Below are 13,135 nucleotides of genomic sequence, written 5' to 3'. Positions count from 1 at the left end.
TAGTTAGGTGGGGGAAAGCTAGGCTGAATGCTGGAAGAAAGAGGGCAGAGTCAGGGAGAAGCCATGGAGCCACTGCCAGAGACAGAGAGGCCAAAACTTTGCCAGCAAGCCACTACTACATGGCGATACACAGATTAATGGAGATGGGTTAAATTATATGTAAGAGTTAGCCAATAAGAAGCTAGAGCTAATAGGCTTAGCAGTAATTTAGTTAATACAGTTTCTGTGTGGTTATTTCAGGTCTGACCAGATGAGTGGCCAGAATGACCAAGCGCCCTTCCTACAACACAAATCCGGTCACAAATTCTGTCTTCGTTCATGTGATCATGAAATCCAAACTTTGAGACATTTACACTCCATGAATTCCCAGCTTGCGTCTTCCACAAAATGATTTCATCTTCTTCTAATAATTCCTTTTTATAAAAATATATTGTAAATTATGACCTTTGGAAGAAAATTTTAAAGCAGAGAGGAAGCTGTGCTTACTGGATGCCATTATATGCTTGTCCTTGGTGACCTCGCCCAGTGTCCAAAGCCTGCCCCCTGACACTGCTGGTAGTAATGTCATCTTTGCGTCTCCTGACCATCTGTCAGCCTCTGAATCCTCCTGCCTCGGGCCACCTCTGTAAATGGATTTTTCTTTGGGAACCACCAGCTCACAAAAAATGACACAGAGACTTATTATTAATAATGAAACCTTAGTTTAGGTTTGTTTCTAATTATCTCTTATAACCTAAATTAACCCATATTTTTAAATCTACATTCTTCCACATGCTTGTTATCTCATTTCCTTTTATGCCCATCCTGGTTATTCCATGTCTGGCTGGAGACTCTGCCTTTCTTCCTCCCAGAGTTCTCTCTGTCCAGAAGTCCTTTCTATACCTTCTGCCTAGCTACTGGCCATTTGACTTTTTATTAAACCAACCATAGTGACACACCTTCACAAAGTGTAAAGGAATATTCCACAATACACCTCCGCAAAAGGCTACAAGGAGTCAGCCAAGCTGATCTTTTATATCCCCTACTCACCTCCCTCCCTCTTGGATGGGTTGTTGACCCATCTTGTTGACCATATTGATACCATAGGGAATTCTCCCTGTGGATCAAGACCTGATACTATATCTCAGAAATATCTTTCTATTATGCCCCTTCCCCAGCTCTCTCAACCATGAACCTGACTTTAGTTCAGGCTTCTGTCCTTCCTTATCTGCTTCTCATCTATGCTTTCCCCATCCCTGCACACATTTTGTCTTTGCCCCACTAAAGTCCTACCATGTCTCTTTCCTCTATGGGAGCCTTTGTGGTCCCCCCTGGAATACACCATGAGGCCCAGACTATGACACAGGCCACGACAACTTGTCTACCACTCACCGTTTGTCTGATTGTACAAGCTGAACTACCTGTCCTTTAAGAATGTCAAGCTCCTGCAGTGATCCATAGAGCTAATTTTAAGTCATCCTCTAAGGTTTTACCAGTGAGATTCCTCTTCTGGTCACTTGCCTTGGTCTCTCATCTATGGTGATCCTGTCCCTCTGTAGATGCCTGTTATATTCTTGCTACACTGCTAATTACTCAGCATCCTGGCCTTCTGTGCATGCCCAGAAAGCTGCGGTTGCTCTGTTTTCTCCCTGACCTAGAATTAGTGAGAGGCCTCACTCAAGAAGAGTCTCCACAAGTGCTCAAATCCTCCTACTCCAGAGTCTATTCATATGTACAGGGGTAGCCTTCTGGGCATAATCGAAAATCAATAACACAGCCAGTAGTTGAATAAACACGGCTACAGACACAGGACACAGCACTCAGAGAATTTCAACAAACATTTCAATTCAAGAGCTGTCACTCAGTTACTTTAAAGCATACCAAATGAAGTTAGCATTCTAAATTACTCCAGTGTCCTCCAAAGCTATTGCTTAGTGATTCACAGACACAGACCTTTCGTTTGGAGTAGGCCCAACATCTGGGCTGTGTTTGACCCCACAAGCAACCAGCTCTCTGGTGAGATCCGTCAGCACAGCCATCTACCATACGGTTTGGCTTCCTAAGAGATGGGGTGGCCTCTCTTCACCCCAAAAGACTCCAAAACATCTGCAAACAGCTTGATTCTCTGAAGCAGCAAGTGAGGGAGAAAACACAAGCAGTCATCTGTCTCGGCACAAAGTAAGACCCTGCCTTTTTTTCATATTAATGCTAATTGGCTTGTGCTTGGGAATACCCAAGAAGCTCAGAAATGTAAGCAATGAAATTAGGATTTGAACTCTGACCCAAGTGATGAAACTCAGTATTTTAAATTATCTTAAAATGTGTGGCTCTGGGAGAGTAGGGTAGGAAATCCTTCTGTTCGCAAAGCACCTGCATTAAAAAAAATAGTGAGAAATAATAAGTACACAGAGGATGTCTGGTATCCCCAGGGCTCCCACCCGTCCATTCACGTGGGGGAAGGGAAAGCAGGAAGAACTTCCAAAAAGAAACACTTACGTACTTGCTTATTTAAAACTGAGAAGAAAACACCTGCGCCTTATGAGACTGTCAATCACTCAGTTCCCACTGGGGACCTGCCCCCAAATGCTCTCCTAACTCCACTTAAATGAAACTGTCCATGTGGTGTTGGGGAAGACCGCTTGTTCATTCCCGGCTGCCCAGACCGTGAAATAATCACTCAGAACTCTGTGTTAATTGCAATACTGTTTTGCCATAAGCTTAAGTGTATTTCTGGCTGACTCTTTTATCTTAAATTAATCCATTTCTATTAATCTGTGTATCGCCATGTTACTGTGGCTTACCAGCAAGGTTCCTATGCATCTGTCACCAGTGGTGGCTACATGACTTCTCCCTGACTCTGCCTACTCTCTCTATATATCTCATCTAGCCTGGCTATAATCTGTTAAGCCATTGGCCGAAAGCAGCTTCTTATTAACCAATAAAAACAACACATATACAGAAGGACTTCCCACAGCAATGTGGCTTCTTTTAACTTGTGTACACGGCAGAAGATTGGAGAGGTGCAGACAAAGACCAGGACGCTCATTTCTTCCATGCCTTCAGTCACAGCCTACATCCAGGGTCCTCGCTAGTCTCTTCCATCCTTTCAGATCTAAAGAAGAAGCCACTCATGAGTGAGTGCATCTGATGTTTGTCTTTCTGGATCTGGGTTACCTCACTCAATATGATGTTTTCTAGATCCATCCATTTGCATGCAAATTTCAAGATGTCTTTATTTTTCTCCCAATATGTAAGTATTCCATTGTGTAAATGAACCACATTTCCTTATCCATTCTTGAGTCAAGGGACATTCAGGTTATCTCCAGGTTCTGGCTATGACAAACAATGCTGCTATGAACATAGTAGAGCACTAGTCCTTGTGGCACGATTGAGCATCCTTTGGGTATATACCCAAAAAGTGGTATTACTATGTCTTGAAATAGGTTCTTTCCCAATTTTCTGAAAAATCACCATACTGGTATGCAAAGAGGCTGACCAGTTTGCACTCCCACCAGCAATGCAAGAGTTTTCCCATTACCCCACATCTTCTCCAGCATAAGCTGTCGTCAGTGTTTTTTATCTTGGCCAATCTTACAGGTGTAAGATGAAATCTCAAAGTTGTTTTGATTTGCATTTCTCTGATGGCTAATGATGTTGAGCATTTCCTTAAGTGTCTTTCAACTATTTTATATTCATTTGTTGAGAGTTCTCTGTTTAGTTCTGTGACCCCAAAAATTCTACCAAGGAACTTCTATAACTCATAAACACCTTCAGTAATGTAGCAGGATACAAGATTAACTAAAAAGAAATCAGGAGCCCTCCTTTATACAGATGATAAAGGGGCCAAGAAAGAACTCAGAGAAACATTACCCTTCACAATAGCCACAAATAACATAAAATATCTTGGAGTAACTCTAATCAAACAAGTGGAAGACCTATATGAGAAAAACTTTAAATCTATGAAGAAAGAAATTGAAGAAGACACCAGAAAATGGAAAGATTTCCCATGCTCTTGTGTAGGTAGAATTAACATAGTAAAAATAGCAATCTTAACAAAAGAAATCTACAGACTCAATGCAATGCCCAGTAAAATCCCAGCAAAATTCCTCACAGACCTCGAAAGAATGGTACTCAACTTCATATGGAAAAGCAAAAAACCCAGGATAGCCAAAACAATCCTGTGCAATAAAAACTTCTGAAGGCATCACATGACATGTCTGTGAACCCCAACTACATTGACTGATAGGGACCGAAAAGCAGAGTGTTCAAACATGCTGTCTGTCTGACCTTGTAAAGGTGATTGTCTCTTCAAGGTCAAGGACAGCACCGAACCCATGAAAAGCAAACTGCTAGAGCCCAAGATTTAAGTGCTAGATCTGAGAGAGAAAGCTGAGGGACATTCCCATAGCGAGTCACGCTACAGCCCTGGGAAGAGAAGATTACAGACAATCAAACAAGGGACAGTGCTCCTCATGTGTGGTGCAGCTGGAGAAGAACCTGAAAGTAGGGTTTGCAATTTGCCTTTAGAAGCTGATGCAGACTCAGATGGTTGGAGAAAGAGAGGAGCAGGAAGGAAAAACCACTTTAACTTCACCCCACAGCTGCTCTCCCCAGGATGAAGTTGGCATGCACATGTGAGCCAGCCTGACCAAAGCAGAAACAATGGAATGTCTCCCACCTCAAAGACAGTCAGCCTAAATTAATTTTGATATATTGGCACATCTCTTATGATCTACTAAAAAATTAAATTTTTCATTCATCTATTGTATTCAACAAGCACAAGTTGCAAGCCTAGGATTATTAATGATGTCAGATCTTGTATCACTAAAACAAATGCATAGGGGCTCCATCTCTGATGACAAAAGGAGGGCCATTTGTTTCAATCACGGAGGACAATCTTATTAAACATTGCCAACTTACTGCCAAGCTGGCTGGTCACCAATGTGCAGCTGCGGAACAAATGGAATCGGAGGACTGTCAATCTTCTGATAGTGTCACTGTCCCCAAAATAATAAACTTACAGGAGATAAATCTATTATGACTGGAGCACTTTTGCTTCTTAACTCTGGACTCCTCAAATGCAGGATTCCCATAATCCTCTCCTGTTTGGAAAGGCTAGCAAAACAGCGATAAGGATAACAACCATACCAGTATATGCATTCATGAAAACTGACCTAACCCTTCTGGAAAGAGATCTAGTGGAATAAATCAAAAGACATAGCTCGTAGAGCAAATCAGCAGAGTCTTTGTACATCTGTATATTTAGTGGGGAGAGGAATGTGGGTTTTTTTTTTCATACATGTATATAATGCATCTTGGTCACATTCATCTCCCTATTCCCTCCTTCTAATTCCCTCCCCACACCTCCCCTACAACAACACCCCCCATCACCCACCCAACTCCGTGTCTGTTATTTTAATAACTCACTAAGTCCTATTAGTGTTGCCCATGTGCATTTGTGGATGTGTGTGTTGGGGGGGGGGGGTCACCCATTGAGGCATGGGCAACATATCAATGGCTAACTCCTCTCAGTAACCGCCAGCTCTCATTAGTGCCTCTGCTGTGGGTGGGTCACTTGGAGCCTCTCCCCACTCAGTGCTAGAATATTTAACACGCATGATCTTGTGAGTATCTTGTCCAGGTAACTGCAGCTGCTGTCAATTCACCACATCTGTTTATAATAACGCCAAGGCCTTGTCTAGGATCTCTTCAGTGCCCCATCCCCTGAAAAGCAAAGTTACTCTCCAGAGCGGTCATTCAGGTAATGCCAGCACTCTGGAGGCAGAGGCAGGATTGCCCAGCCAAGGTGAGCCTACAACATGAAGCCCTTCCGAGACAACAACCAGTTACTAGATAGCTCCTGTTCTAACAGCTCGGAAATCAGTCATAAAATTCGTTGTTCTCAGGGAATGCTATGGTCCTGAGATAACTAAGACACATGTTTTGAGTACTTGAAGAAAAGTTGAAACTGAGGCCCATATAAAGAAACATTATCATGAGTTTGAGCAACCTTTTAAGACGTGCCCTTCTAATCGGTCAGTAAGAGGTGAAATGGCTTCAGGATGTAGTGAGCTCACATCATGACCCAACTAGGCTTCTCTGTGTTCTGCTTATGGAAAGATGAATCACAAACGAAGGTTTTGGGATTTTGACATGTATAATATTGCCGGTTAGAGAGAGCTGGCCCACCCTCCTGCGTATCTGTCACACCGAGGTCAGGACGCTTGTCAGGCTAGCTAACAGCTTCTTTAAACCCCTCCAAACATTTGTCAAACCCACCTGGAGAAGTCTCACTGAACCTTGCACTCCTGGCTTAATAGAGCCTGCATTTTGTAATCTTGGTCGTTTTCCCGCAATGTCCAGAAAGGGGGAGTGTGCTTCTCCCACTGTCTGTCTGCCCAGCTGCGGAACACCATCTGCCCAGCTGCGGAACACCATCTGCCCAGCTGCGGAACACCATCTGCCCAGCTGCGGAACACCATCTGCCCAGCTGCGGAACACCACTAGGGCCACTGCTACATCAGAACAAAAGATTGCCCATTTGCTGTGATACTGAAGATCAAGCATTCTACCAAAGGGTTACATCATGATTTTATTTTTGTTTTCCGACATGAGCGCACTGTACTGGCCCAGAGCTTTTAATGCAGTTCAGGCTGAACCTGGGCATGGACTCTTCCTGCTGTGACTTCCATGATGGACCATTTCTACATCTTTTTTACTTTCGACAAAAGAGTGGGAAGGATCATAGTACTGTTGGGTTAGTAGATGCATTAAGTTGAATAGTCCCCCAATGGCTAGGTGTGTGGGCGATTCCAGCTGGTCAGTCTTGTTTCATTCTGAGGATGATAGCACCAAAGCCCAGCTCAGGCAGGGTCACAGGGAAATGCCTCAGTCAGGGAGGATCATGGTGTCATTGTCATGTACAATCCTTTCAGGTCTGAGGCTCAGTGTGAGGTTAGTGCTCTTTAATGAGTGAAAGTAGGAAGGGGGGCTGGGATTCTATGTGCAGTGTAGGTTTGAAGGCAAGGCCAAGAGAGAAGGGTCCCCAATCCGCGTTCTCTTGTTCCCTCTCCTTCATGCTCCTTGGTTCGGCTTCTTCAGTCCAACCCTAGTCAAAGATGGTACATTTCCCATGGAGACTTGCACCAGGCTGGGCAAGCCATGGCTTCACCTCTAACAGACGCTATTCATCTCTTACTCCTGTGCCCCCTACATTTCTGTATTGATTCTTTCCAGCCCTTACCAATTCTGTTTCCTAAAATCCATCAATTACCATGGCAAAGACTGTCCAGGGAGCTAGAAAGCCTTTACCCCCTCATCACCTGGCCACCTAGAAGAGAAGGGAAGTTTCAAGATGAGGAAGAGTTGCCTTGGATGGAGGCAGAAATCATAACCCTACTTCTCAATCCCCTGCCTCCACTCCAAGTGGGATTTACTCCCAAGACCCCAGCGGTCCCTAAAATGAACAGTCAGCGTTCATTGGCACTTTGCAGCTCTGTCCTGTCCTGGCCAGGTTGTGCCGCCACTGAAAACCCAAGACCATAGCTTTAATTGTAATTAGAGATTATCATCTTCTTTACTACCAATTCAGCCCTACTCGATTGTCAATGGAATATAATTCTAGAATCTCTTCTTTCCTGGCTCCCTACCTGCTGTAATTTTGAACCTTAGTTGTCTGCCAAACTCCATATATAATAACACTAAAGCCTTGGTTCCCAGCTGGGCACTATTAAAAAGGGGAGAGATCTTTAAGACATGGATTTCCTGGGAGGACTATAGATTATTTGGGACAGATATGGGGAAAACTCTGGTCTCTGTATCTTCCTCTTTCTCTCATTCACTCCCTGGACACATTATGAATAAGTTCAATAAACCCCACATGAAAACTATGGTGGGATTCCACAGAGTCAATGCACCCACCCATTATTTCCAAAATCAGAAGTCAAAATAAACATTTGTCTTCGTAAGTAGAACTAGAACTCACTGTGGCAGTCCTGATTCAAACCTTCAGCATCTCTCTCTCTTCTAGATAGTAATGAAGCTCACTTGAGTCCATGTCAGTCCCTGCCTTGACACCTCTGTATTGAAAGTTTCAATGGCCAATCACAGAACTTCAGTTACAAGGAGTACATGCCTACTGACACCAATTCTTGCCCATTCAGAATCTGTTTAGAGGTTAATACAAGAATGAACATCCAACAAACTGGTAATATCATAAGATGCTGCCAACAAATGATTGGCCAATAAATTCTAATGCATTCATAATATGGGATAATAGGAATCATTCAAAAGGAAGAGAAAATGAAGCAAGAGGATGTCCACTCTACCTATACACTGTTGTGGTGGGAATACAAAGTGGGATGGCCTCACAGCCAAATGTGTTCAGTACTTGGTCCCCACTTCGTGGCAGTACTACAAGAAGTACTAGAACCTTCAAGTGGTGGGACCTGGTCAGATAAAGTAGAGCCTTAACTATGTGTCCTAGAGCATTAACTATGGCCCCAGTCCCCTTCTGGCTGTCTTTTTTCTGTGTACTGTATGGTTCAAATCCTTCCCTGCCACTGTCCTTACCATCATGACATCTTGTCCAAGTTCATGGGACAAAATACAGTCCTCTGACACAATGCGCAACATAACTCTCCCCAGGAACTGGATTGCAGTCATGTTAAAGCAGCTAACACATGGGCCTTGTTTTTCTACTGCCCAGGCAACAAAAAATTAAGACAAGAACTCATCAGACACTGAAAACTAGTGCCCACCTGTAGAGTAAAATGGAGGGAGGATTGGGGATGATTTATGTTGATATTGTTTTATAAGCATCTGTGTTGCTTAAATGCATTATAGTAAGTAGTTTTGACTTTGTAAATATCTAAATCAAGTAAGTATTTATAAATACACTTATAATCTGAGGGTTTCATTAGGAAATATTTACTTGTGATATAGTAAATGTTTTACACTACAGTGTACTTGCTACATGGTATACTTACAGGATGCAGTCTATAGAAAATTCCCATAGTGCCTTGCTAAACATATATACTTATATATGTGATTTTACAAATACACTTTAAAGAGAATTTCCCCAGCTAGTGAACATAATGGACTAGTGACCACGACTTCACAATAATTTATCTGATGCTATACTTAGGCCATACATTTTACTATGGTTTGCATATTTTCATATATTATATATGCATGCAAATAGACATGCAACAAAATGAGATAATGGCCTGTGTGGTGCTATTATTGCCAAACATGTCTGGATCACTTTTGTGGGAACACCAAATCACCAAGTGTTTCAAAAGGACAAGAGTCATCCAACAGGGAGTGGGGAATTAGACATGGAGCAATATGCATACACAGCTTTGACTGGTTCCTGTGAGTCAAGGCCACTTAAGCGATTAAACACATCAGCAGGAAGCCCCTCTCAGAGCTTGGAGAGCTTTACCTTAAAGTGAAGCAATGGTTCTGAGGATCTGTTAGGGGGTAAGGAAACAAATTCCAAGCCCCAACTTGCCACAAAAGAGTATTCACTTCATATCCACCCCTCCAAAACCCTGCCTGGGGACTAACAGGCATTAACTGGTACTTAACTCGATATTCAAAATCTTACAGAAGCCAAAGTAGTCACCAGACAGAAAAGCAAGCCGAGCCTTTGCCCCTACAGCAGTTAGTCTGTCTCCCAGACCCCAGGCAGAAAGTCCGGGACAGAATCGAACATGCCTAATCTCTTTTATAACAATGTTCTTATTTTAACCCATGTCATGGGGGGAAATGGCTGGAAATAGTGACAAATACAACATCAATAAACATAATAATAATTGATTTTTCCAGAGATGAAGAATTTGAAATTAGTGACCATTTCCACCCCCAGAGCATTGGTTGATTAATTTAATGTTTGTCTTGGTCTTTCAAAGACATCCTCTCCCGGAGCATCTGCTCTGCCAGCCGCTGTGATGGGTTTTGTGGTTTTGGAGCCCGTGGTTAAAGCATATTGCACAGTTGTGCAGTTTTCAAGCAATTCTTGATAGCAGAAGAAGGGCTGCGGCCAACGCCAAGACTGGGGTTTCCAGAGACTGGAACTGGGGTTGTCAGGATATAAGCTCAGGGTCTCTAGCCTCTATATCTGAGAAACAGATTTGAAGAACTACTTACTACCTACGAAGGGCTAGAGAGCTGACTCAGCAGCTAAGAATGCTGCTGTTCTTCCTGAGGACCAAGTTCAACTCCCAACATCCGTATTGGTAGCTCACAACCATCTGTAACTCAAGTTCTGGGATATCTGAAGCCATCTTTTGGCCTTCACAAGCACCAGGAAGGTATGTGGCACACAGAAATACGTGCAGACAAAACACACACACACACACAGAGAGAGAGAGAGAGAGAGAGAGAGAGAATAAAGATAAATGTCATGAAGAAACAAACACTACCTTGTGGTTTTCTACAGTGTCTACAATTCAACAAAATAGTTTTAAAAACTCTCTGTGCAGGAGTAAGGTTTCACTGAACTAATTCAAAACGCTCGTCAGGGAACAAGATAACATTTAGGTAGTCTTGACTTTTTCCTCCCCAATTTCTGCCTCCTTCCTTTTTTTATTTTTTAAGTATGTATTAGGCATTTCATTATTTTCATAATATTTTATTGATTATTTCAGTATTTCACATCATGAAGCCCTCCCAGGTCCTCCCTACCTTTAGGACCATTCCCCCTACAGAAAAAGGAAAAGAAAGAAGAAGAAGAAAACAAGTCCAATTTGTGTTGCCCATATACTCACTGGAGCATGGTCAGACTTCAGGCCGTTGTGAAGAGCCACACTTCAGCAACCTTTTCACAGTTCCTAAGAGTTCCCTTCAACAGCTTTCTCTCTAGGCTGTTACTTTGCGAGTGGAGTGGAGGTACGTGTTTTCACAGAAGTCTCCTTTGTCCCCTCTCAACTGTGAGCCCGCAGTCATCAGTACCATTACAAAGGTGCTTCTTTGCCCTCTACAGTCGGCAGGAACACAGATCATGGACTTCCACATGGTTTCTGGCATTTCCACCCGAAGCCATGGTGATGTTCGTGTCTGTCCTGCTCCTGAGGGCCACGCTTGAGTCCATGGTCCTACTGCAGCTGGAGCCAGTGTTGATGTCCCCTTCCTCCTGAACACCAAAACCTTAGTTCTATAAACTCACCTGTAAACCATCCCAAAGTCTGATGGCCACATTTATCCTGAGCTTGCAATCACTGTCTCTATTCTAAACATGGGTAGACTGAGGCACACTGGGGAGGGGTGACTTCCCAGGACCCTGTAGGGACCTGAGTAAACTTGGCGGCATGGATGGAGCACCCTCCCTACACACAGCAGAGCTCCAGAATCCTCTTCTTTCTGCAGTTAGCCTTCCCTAGAGCAAGAACTGAACTCCATCCAGTGACAGCTCCGTCTACTGTCCCCATCACCCAAAGCCACTCTTGCATTGAGCCCTGTGTGTGCGTACAGAGGCAGGAGTTTAAATCTCTCACCTCTTCACTCTTCCCAGATGTTACATCACTCAAGGCTCTGTTCTTTACACTCCCAACATGTGAGTGTGAACTGCAGATGCATCCTTAGGGACCAGGGTTCCTTGGGTCTCTTTAGATCATCAGCTGCAGAGCCGAGCCTAAGCTGCATGCTTTGTGAACAGCTTCACATGCCTGACACCAGCTGCTCGACCTTAACCTTGGCAGAAGCCCTTCCTACCTTACTTTCCTTAGGGCATGGTATCCAGAGGAGCTTGTCTTGCCTTGTACCCTTTACCCTTGTTCCCTATTAATCTGCCAGAGGATAGTGGTTTCCAGCTCTCTCAAGGGAATGACCTTTGACCTCATTCCTCTCTGATCTGACCTAGGGTCCCCACAATTGTCTAGGGTAATCGCCCTGGATAGCTGTTGTGAAGATGTGTCCAGCCTTGAACTGCAGTGTTAGCCCTCGCAGGAAAGGAGGCAACAGGAGATGCCCAGGGACCTTCATGAAGGGAAACAGAGCCCTCCCCAAACCCTCTGATGTTTGACAGAGAATGACTCTCTCTAAAGAGTCAAGGTGAAACACAACCAAGTCAGCTGCAGGTCAAACTCCACAGGCCAGGTCAGCGTCAGACACCAGTGGAAGAGGCCAGACATACAGACAAAACCTTTCATCTAAGGAGGTAACACATCACTTGTGCACACTTAACAATGGTTTTTCTTCATCCTTTTCTTTTTGGAGCTAAGAATCAAACCCAGGGCCTCATTTGTGTGAGGGAAGCATTCCACCACTAAGCTATGTCGCTGCCCAAGAGTGCATCCCGAAAGCTTTCCTTGGCTCCCCTTAGCTATGGCTTCCAGGAGGAAATCCACGCTTTAATACCTTCTGCCTGCAGAGCTGCTGAGGCTGAATCAGCAAGTGAGACCAGGAGGGGCTGGGGGTCCACTAAGAGGAAGGGACACAGGCAGAGTCACTGAGTCACAGTCTCTAGGCACAGGCTCCATTCATAACCTCTTCCTTAACTTCGTTTATCCCCGCAGAAACACACGGAGGCATCGCACTTTCCAGAAGTTGGGGCCCTGTGAGCATGACTTGTCATCGGAGGAAATGAGATTAGGTGAGTTTAATTCCTCTTCTCAGAAACTCCATGCTGTAATAAATGGTTCCTCCATGACCTCCATCCCTGGGTGGGGCTGCTGGGTTTCTCCTTCCCCTCTTGGCCTCAGAGTCACAAGAACAGCTCAGAAAGGTGGCAGCCTTGACACTTAACCTCCCTCACAGACAGAGGTGGCCAGCGGGGCTCACCTTCTCGTCAGCCTTCGTGACGCAGGGGGCACACCAGTCAGGAAATGATAGAAGCTTCACAAGCCCCCCTTGTGCTCTGCCGGGCGTACCGGAAGAGGACACACCAAATAGCTTACACCACACCATTTCTTCATGGCTCTGCAGGCCAGAAGCAGATTCGGTTGTTTCTGGGCTGCGAGGGAGGGATCGGCTGTGGACCTCTCTCAGGAGGGCACTCTGTCTCGTGCTAGCTCTCTCGGGATCTTTCAATTGTTTTTAGAATAATTTTTAAAATGTTTATTCATTCTTTGAGAATTTCCTACTGATGTATTTTGATCATCTTTGCGCTCCCCTCCCCCAAGTCCTCCCTGTTTCCAGTCAGCCCCAGATCCAC

Source organism: Arvicola amphibius, chromosome 10 (genome assembly GCF_903992535.2).
Source record: "Arvicola amphibius chromosome 10, mArvAmp1.2, whole genome shotgun sequence".
NCBI classification, from domain to species: domain Eukaryota; kingdom Metazoa; phylum Chordata; class Mammalia; order Rodentia; family Cricetidae; genus Arvicola; species Arvicola amphibius.
Note: the sequence above shows the minus strand (reverse complement) of the source record.